Source organism: Pinus tabuliformis, chromosome 1_2 (assembly GCF_031772625.1).
Source record: "Pinus tabuliformis cultivar Carrire ecotype Pingquan chromosome 1_2, CPIR1, whole genome shotgun sequence".
NCBI classification, from domain to species: domain Eukaryota; kingdom Viridiplantae; phylum Streptophyta; class Pinopsida; order Pinales; family Pinaceae; genus Pinus; species Pinus tabuliformis.
The window spans coordinates 361,250,683-361,259,578 of record NC_142298.1 but is presented as its reverse complement, the minus strand read 5'-3'; positions in this window follow the sequence as shown (position 1 = coordinate 361,259,578).

Below are 8,896 nucleotides of genomic sequence, written 5' to 3'. Positions count from 1 at the left end.
CATTGGACCCATTAATCCACCATCTAAACAGAAGAAGTATATATTGGTATGCACTGATTATGTCACTAAATGGGTAGAAGCCAAAGCATTACTTTCTGCTACTGAAAATTCAGTTGTTAGTTTTCTTTATGAGGATATTTTTACTCGCTTTGGTGTCCCAAGAGAAATTGTGACAGATCAGGGAAGTCAATTTACATCCAACATGATGGAGAAGCTGATGGAAGAATACAAAATCAAGCACAAAAAATCTACTCCTTACCATCCGCAAGCAAATGGCCAAGTGGAGTCTACAAACAAAGTTATTGAAAGCATCATCACCAAAACTGTTCATCTACACAGAAGAGATTGGGCAGAAAGGCTTCCTGAAGCCTTATGGGCCTACAGAACTACATGGAGGAATACAACAGGACATTCTCCCTATGAACTTGTTTATGGGAAAGAAGTCCTGCTCCCCATTGAGTTTCAAGTCAAAACCTTCAAGATGGCAGTTCAGTTGGGGATGGATCTATCAGAAGCCCAAAAGCACAGAATGGAGCAGCTGAATGAGCTAGATGAGATCAGACAAGAAGCAATCCTAAGAACTGATCTAGTTCAACATCAAAGAGCTAAGTGGCATGACAGATACATCAAAGAGAAAAAGTTTCAAGAGGGAGATTGGGCATTACTATTTGATTCCAAGTTTAAAGACTTCAAAGGTAAATTTCAGACCCATTGGCTTGGGCCATATGAGATTGACAAAGTCTTTAGCAATGGAGCGGTAAGAATCAAGACCATTGATGAATTTCAAACTCCTCTTATTGTGAATGGCCACAGATTAAAGATTTATCATAAGCCACTCTCAAAAGAGGAATTTGTCAAAATGTTTCAAGAGAATTCTGCAATAAGGCTGGTGAAGAAGAATCCTTCTTCCCCACCAGCCTAGCCTTTGTTCCTTTCTGTTAAAAAAAAAAAAAAAAAAAATTGTATAAGCCTGAAAACCAATCACTGATTGGCAGTCTTATACAGAAAATGTAGAGTGAAAATCAGGGACACCTGACACTCTATATTTTCCAAAAAAAAAAAAAACTCTCCTTCTTTCCCATTTTCACTTCACTTCATTGCCATCCCACTCCATCTCCATTTCATTTTCATTTCACTCCACTCCACTTCATCTCACTCCATTTCATCCATTTCATCAATAAAAGTCTCTTTCATGACCATTTCCATTCATTTAGTTATTATCTAACTATCTTTATTCAGCCAAGTGGGTGTTGTATCAGTTTCCACAGCTAGAATTAGTTTCCGCAGCCAGAAGCAGTTTCCGCAGCCACCACTCTGTTTTTCAAATTTACAGTCAAGATGTTAGTGCAATAATCATGAAAATGCAGGTATGACTGAGCATATGCTATGAAGACATGGAGCATCTACAGACATCAATAAGGAGCAGTTGATTAAAGGCTAATGGACAACAAATGACAAGGATTCCAAGGTATGAGTAAAAATTTCTTTCAAATAGCAATCAAAGGCACAATTTTGCATAGTTATTAAACCTTAAAGCTCCACTATATGCAATGATTATCACGATAGCTCCATTACCATTCCACGACATTATTCCATAAACCATGCATTTATTCCCTAAATGGTCTCATGATTAATTTTTGGGTTTAACTCGTAGTTGACTGCACTTTCACACTCCATTTGTAATCATGAGATGTGACCTATTTCATTACGGCTCCTCTCCACCGCATTTTTCGCAGCCATTTCATAAACGTGTAACATCTCGTACGCAGCCGTTCAATTCAAAATTCCGACTTCACTTCACTACCCTGCCATTTTGTTAAAGCCACGGCTACATTACCACCTCGTTCACATACGTCTCCACTCCATTTTGTGAACTCACCTCGGCTGCTCATCCTCTGTTTCCGCTTACAGTTCCTGAACACTCCCGTTACCTGTTATCCATCTTCCAATTGCAGCCACTGTTTTTTTGCCATAAACCCTGCAACCTAGCCATCTTACCTCTACTAAACCCTCACACGCAGTTGAATTTCAGTTGAATTTCAAACAGAGGAAAGGATGGGACGGTTATTAAGGGCAGAACCGGAAGGGCCTAAGTTCTTAGAAGGATACCCTCAAGTAAAAGATTTGCTGAAGAAGGCAAAATGGCTACGCTTCATTCAAAAATTTAAGGGCCACAATAAGGAGGTAACAAAAGCCTTTGCAAGGTCTTTCAACGGCCAGATGGTGGAAATTGGAGACCTGAAGTTCACGGTCACTGAAGCATCAATAGCAGCTGCCACAGACCTGCCCCAGGAAGGTGAGCATTGGTTTAAAAACAAAAGTTTGGACGAGCAGGCATGGAGAATCATATTACGTAACCCAGGTATGGACGTTACTGTATTTACAAAAGGAATTCTTGTTCATGCATTAAAAGAAGAGTGGGCCAGCTTACTGTTAATCATTCAAAAGTTCATCACTTGTGAAGGCCGCTTTGGAGCAATGTACATGTATCATACTAGGTTATTGATGAACTTCTTAGAGAATCAAACCCTTAATCTACCTTATTTCTTACTGCTGAGCTTGAAAAAGATGAGCACCACAGTCCAAAAGAACATAGGAGACATAGAACCTCATTTATATCATCATGGACTTGTGAGGATTCTCATTGAAGACCAACTGAAGAAAAACAAAGATACCTGGGAACGGTTTTTAGTAAGAAATTACTTTCAAGAGCCATCTGAGGCACCTGAAAGCAGTACACCAAAGACACCAAGAAGAAGTAGGAGAAAAGAAAAAGGTGCCATAATCCAAGACTCTCCTATTAGCAAAACTAAAGAAGTTGGTCAAAAAGAAAAGGAGGAAAGAACTAAGGACAGAAAACAAAGGAAATTGAAAGGAAAAAGGAACATAGAAGATGTCTACCAATCACCAGAGCCATCTATAGAAGAAGACTATCAAGTGTTGTCTGAGAGACTAGTGCATCTTCAAAAACAAGCTGCTACAGCAAAGAAGAAAGAAAAAGGAAAACAGAGCATAGAAGAAGAGAGTACTAGCCCACAGTATTTAAGAAGAAGCAGCAGGCTTAGAAGAAAGTGGAGGAAAACACAAGTAAAAGGACCCCACTTCATCGACTTGGGTGGGGAAACACCCGAGAAACCTCCAGCTAGTCGTAGTCCACCTCATCCTCAGCCAAATATTGAAACCAGTCCTCCAGATGTTGATGAAAGTCCTTCTCGGCCAGAATTAGAAATAAGTCCTCCTCCTCAACAAGACTTTGAAGTCAGCCCAAGGAAAACACCCGAAATAGATCCAAGTCAGCAAGAGGTGTATGATTACCTCGAATCCTTAGAGAAGACAGTTGCAGGCCTGAGCACATCAACCACTTTGCCTCACATAACACAAGATGCACAAGTCCAATCCTTGAAACAAAAATTGTTTGAATTGGAGGTTCTAAACAGGCACATTAAACAAGAAAATGAAGCATTAAAAGAGCAAAGAAAGTGGACAAAATCATTCATGATAATATTATGCTACATTTGGGACTATGGCAGAAAAAGAACAAGAAACTAAAGAAAAAGTGCAGAAAGTTGAGCAGGGAATTAATCAATCTCAAATTCAGATGTTTGATAAGGAAACCCAGGATGGTGGTAGCACCAAGAAAGAAGAGAAGAGGACTGGATGTACTAGTAGAGGCTTCAGAACATATGGACTAAAGGGGGATGACTAAAATTTTGGTTGCATGAGGACATGCAACACCTTCACAGTGGGGGTATGTTGAGTCCCAAACTTGCATCTTCCCTATACACCTTTTTAGCCTTTTTTCCAGTTACCTGAACCACCAAGCTGTCAAATCATTGCATATTAGTTTAAAAAGAGAATATAAAATGGTTTCCTAACTATGTCTTGTGACTGTTGTTTGATCTAGATTTTTGCTCAGTCAGCTGCGGAATCTTGTCACTTTTTGCACCCAGCTCAACTTTCCGCAACCTTTTTGTTGAAGTCTATGTTACAGGTGTCTACTGGAGAATCCAACCACATGGGCGAGCTGCAAATGATGTGAACATGGAACGTGTCCCCTTGGTTCAGCCGAATCCCTCACAAAAGGCCATGGTCAAGGACAGTCAAAGCGGTGGTCAACCTAAGAGTTTTACGGTGGCAGAACTCTGTTTTTCACCACGTGAAGACTTGCGTGGCAAATTCCTCAATCTCAGGAGGCGTGCTAACACCTGTGGACTGCTCCATGAACCAAATCTAACAGCCACCTTCCTTGGATTTAATTGTCACGACTACCATCATGCTAGATTTCCGGACGTGGTTATTCACGTGTCTGTTTATCAGCACAGATTTTAGGAAGTAGTTGTATCATCCTCAGTTATAAATAACGCGTTATCATACGCATATTAGCTAGCTTTTTGTATGTAATTTCGACTGTTTTACGAGCCCACTGTGCCGTGACTTAATCCTTATGTTATGACTGCATTTTAATACATGAGAAGACAGTGTTTTTAAGTTCAATTTGTGATTGATTGCTGATTGGCCGAGGTTGCAGAGGGCCCCTGTACACCAAGGTTCTGTAATTACTGTATAGTTTCATGCTTTCTTCCTTTACGTTCTTGATGCCATAATCGTTTGCTTGTATATATTACACTGCTTATGGTATTCATGTTGATTTCTATCCATAGTTTCTTTTATGCTTTCTAATGACTGTTAACTGATCAGTGTTTTTCTTTCAGGTTCTAATAGACAGCCCGGGCAGTTGCACATAGCTTTTTAATGACTAATGACATGAAATTATCTTGTCCTTCTGCTGATTTATTTTCTTAGTTCTAATTCCAGCACTGTTTATTTCTTTCAGTTTTGTTTTGTTCATTTACTTTTCTGCAAGATAGATATTAGACTACTCATGTCATTTTCAGTTACCTCCTATAGCCAGAGCGAGTCGAATGGTGAGGGATTGAAGTATGAATGCGTAGTTTGATATTAGTTTATTTTTCTGCAAGTTAGTGATTAGATTACTCATGTCATTTTCAGTTACCTCCTATAGCCAGAGCGAGTCGAATGGTGAGGGATTGAAGTATGAATGCATAGTTTGATCTTAGTTTCATTTTATGCAATTTAGATATCAGATTACTCAATTTGTTTATGATTACCTCCTATAGCCAGAGCAAGTCGAATGGTGAGGGGTCAGAATATGAGTTGATGTAATATGATTTAGTTTACTTTGCTTACAGTTTTTGAATTTCTTTGAGTTCAATTTTCTTTTTATACAGCAGCAAGGATACTGGGTTTCATAGTCACTTGCTCACTGTTTGGTTTAATTAGAATTTAGGTACATTTTTATTTTCTCTTAGTAATTGATTTCACCATTGCAAGTTTGAAAAACTTTTTGAAGACTTTGAAGTTTGGAAATTAATTTAGAGGTCACCATTGCCTTGAACACTTGCATCCATACTTGACTTTTAGAATTGCCATCTCACAGTAGGGAATCAACAAAAGATAAACCCAAAAACAAATCAAAAATCAAAAACAACAAAGAAGTAAGAAATTGGTTATCTTGCATATAGTGCACTTCACTTCAGCAGTTTACGACTCCGGATTGACAATTTATATAGCAATTTAGGACACACTAAATTGTCCAAACAATAGCAAACAGGTGTTCATCTGGAATCTGGTCATCCACTGTCCCTTCTTCACCTGCAAGCAAATCCAATCTAGACAAGAAGTCAGCAACAACATTTTCCTTACCTGGCTTGTCGACAATAGTCAAATCAAATTGTTGCAACAAAAGTAACCATCTAATGATACGAGCATTTACATCAGGTTTATTCATTAAATATCTAATCGCAGCATGATCAGTGTGTACAAATGTTTGATAACCAGTGATGTAGTGTCTAAACTTGTTTAGGGAATGGACTACAGCTAGAAACTCTTTCTCGGTTACGGTATAGTTCATTTCTGCCTTGGACAGGTTCTTGATGACGAAGTATATGGCATATGGCAGTTTCTCCTCAACTTGTCCTAAGGCTGCCCCTATGGCTTTGTTCGAGGCATCAGTGTGGATGTGGAAAGGTAGGGCCCAGTTTGGACCTCTTAAGATCGGGGCGGACACCAGCTTATCTTTCAACTCATCCAGAGCCCCTTGACAGTCGTCAGTCCATTTGAACTCAACATCTTTTCCTAAGAGGCCAAACAATGGTGAGGCTAGCTTACTGAAATCTTTAATGAATCATCTATAATATCCTGCTAAGCCTAGGAAACTCCGAACGTCTCTCACCTTTTGAGTAGGTGGGACCTTCTGGATGATAGCAATCTTGTTAGGATCCACCTGTAATCCTTGCTGGGAAATGGTATGGCCTAGCATAGTCCCTTCGCTCATCAGGAATTCGCAATTTTCGGGACTAAGGGATAGGTTCATCTCAATACACTTGGTTAAGACTTTTCCCAGGTTAGTCAATGCTTCTCGGAAGTTGGACCCATAAGGAGTAAAGTCATCCATATAGATTTCTACCGAGTCGTGGACCAACTCAGAAAATATGCTCAATACTGCTCTCTGGAAAGTAGCAGGAGCGTTGCATAGCCCAAAGGGAAGGACTCGATAGGCAAAGGTACCCCATGGACAAGTGAAGGTGGTTTTATCTTGGTCCTCCGGGCTGATTTGGATCTGATTATACCCGCTGAACCCATCTAGGAAAGAGAAGAACTTCTTCCCTGCCAGTCCATCCAACACTTGATCTATGAAAGGAAAAGGGAAATGGCCTTTTTTGGTGGCTTTTTTAAGTTCTTAGTAATCTACACAGATTCTCCACTTCCCGTTCTTCTTGGGCACAAGCACTAGAGGTGAGACCCACTCACTGTCGGAGATGGGGTAGATGAATCCTGCATCCAACAATTTTTGCAATTCTTCTTTGACAATGTCTTTAAGGGTTGGATTCATTCTCCTCTAAGGCTGCCTGACTGGTTTACAATCTTCTTTAATGTAAATGTGATGGGTACAGACCGAAGGATGGACTCCTTTCATCTCCTTATAGCTCTAAGCGAAAGCATCCAGATGATTGTTCAGTAAGCTACACAGCTCCTTCTCCTGGGAGGGAGATAGGGAGGAGCTGATTTTTAAGGTTCTTTCGGGACCAAATTCCACATTCTTAACTCTGGGATAGGTCAGATCAGTCACACAGAGGTCCACTAAAGCGTTGGCTTGGGTATCTTCCACCAAATCCTCTAAGGACAGTGCACTGGGAGGTGGATTTTGAATCAAATTCTCAATCAAGTCATCCTCGGTTTAAGGGCCTCCCCTGGTGGTTTCTACTGTGCACAATGGTGCAGAGTAGACCTCATCCTCATCTCCCTCTTCCAACCAGAGTGGTAAGTCATGTTCTAGCAGAGGTTAGGCAGGAGGGTATAGGACTAGCTGTTTGGACATAGGCCCATTCTTGATGGTCATGCTTCCAGCTCGAAAACTAATGTAAGCATCCGCAGTGGCTAACCAAGGCCTTCCAAAAATGAGGGGGTATCCAGTGAGCTTTTCCTTTGGCTGAAGGACCAAGAAGTGTGCAGGGTACTCCCAAGAGTCAACAGAGACCAAGACATCTTCCACAATCCCTTCGGGAGTTACAGTGGAGCGATCTGCTAACTGCAGGACTATCGAGGTCTTCCCTAAGGAAATCTGAAGGTTGAGTTTGAGCATGGTGTCCCTAGTCATCACATTAATTGCAGCCCCTAGATCAATCAAGGTATGGGGGATTATGGTGCCATTGATGTGGACATCAACTACAGGACTCCCAGGGTCCAAATACTTTGGACAGATTACTTGCCCCAACATTAGATCGGACAGTTGTCCTATGACATTGATAGTCGAGGCATCTCTCTTTCACCTGCCTGGGTGCCTGAAACACTTCTCCTTAATCAATTTGTTGTATATTGGTACATCTTTTATGGCCTGGAGAAGTGGTATTTTCACACACAACTATTTAAGTTCCCCCAGAAGTTCAGTCTCCTCTGGGTTTGGTTGCGTGGTTACTGTTAGTCGCTTGGGAAAGGGTGGAATCACTTTGGGTTCACTTTCCTGTTTCTCTTCCTTGTCCTCCGGGGGAGGAGGTTGGCGATTTGGAAGGACCTTCCCAGATCGCAGGTTGATCCCCTGGATCTCCATAGCATAGGTAGGGCATGTTGTCTCCCCAGTGTATACCTGTTTGGCCTGTCTGTTGTTGGGGTTCGGGTTCGGTTGAGTCAGCATCTGGGGTTGTCTTGGAGGAGCAGGAGGTAATGGTTGTGGCTGAACCGATGGTGGAGGCAGAATGGCAGGAGGAGAGTTGTATTGGGGCCTCCACCCCGGTTGAGGTGCATTCCACTGAGGTTGTGGCTGGACATGTGAGTGAAACGAATGAGCAGTGGGTTGAGTATGGTATTGAGATGGATAAGACCACGGAGGAGGTGCGGACCAGGAAGGATGAGCAGGGGGACCCTAAGAAGGTATGTGAGCAGATTGGTTGGGGCTATAATAAGCTTGGGATGTCCCTTGCATCCCCTGCTGGTAAGGTCTGGGCCCATGCGGCCTCCTTTGGTTGAGGAGGTAGAGAGGTTCAGTGGTTGCCTCAGTCCCTTGGTACATGGCTTTAAATCCGGGTAAGGTTGGGCATTGGTTTGTGGGGTGGTCTTCCTCACAAACGAAACATACCTCTACTGAGTGCAATGGACACTCGTTCTTAGGGTGCTTCCTCGTACATCTGGGACAGAAAATGGCCAAAGCCCTCTCAGCTTCCTCTTTCTTTTGTTGGATTCGGAAAGTATCAAGTTGCATGGAAATGGTCTGTCTCACCTCACTTTTGAGGTCTTCCATCTGATTAGCAAACTCATGCTTGGAGAAGGCGATACCAGCTGAAAGCGGATTCTCCCTACCTCTTTTCCGAGCTGCCCTAGA